Below are 260 nucleotides of genomic sequence, written 5' to 3' on the forward strand. Positions count from 1 at the left end.
ATAAATGGGTGTTGAATAGAATTAAACACTTCAGAAATAGAGCTTTTAAGTCAACAAAAAGTTTTTTATAAAAGTTTTTGCATTTTGTCTATTTTTAAGCTTTTTAAACTCTTAAAAACGCTTTTAATATTTTTATTAAACAAGTATTTTTTTTAAACGAATTTTTTTAGTGTTAAAATACTTTTAAGCTCTTTAACTGCAATTTTAAATATGTACCTTCTCATTGTTATTTATATTAAAAAAAAAATTCATTATGATGT

This window comes from Corylus avellana, chromosome ca7 (genome assembly GCF_901000735.1).
Source record: "Corylus avellana chromosome ca7, CavTom2PMs-1.0".
Taxonomy (NCBI): Eukaryota; Viridiplantae; Streptophyta; class Magnoliopsida; order Fagales; family Betulaceae; genus Corylus; species Corylus avellana.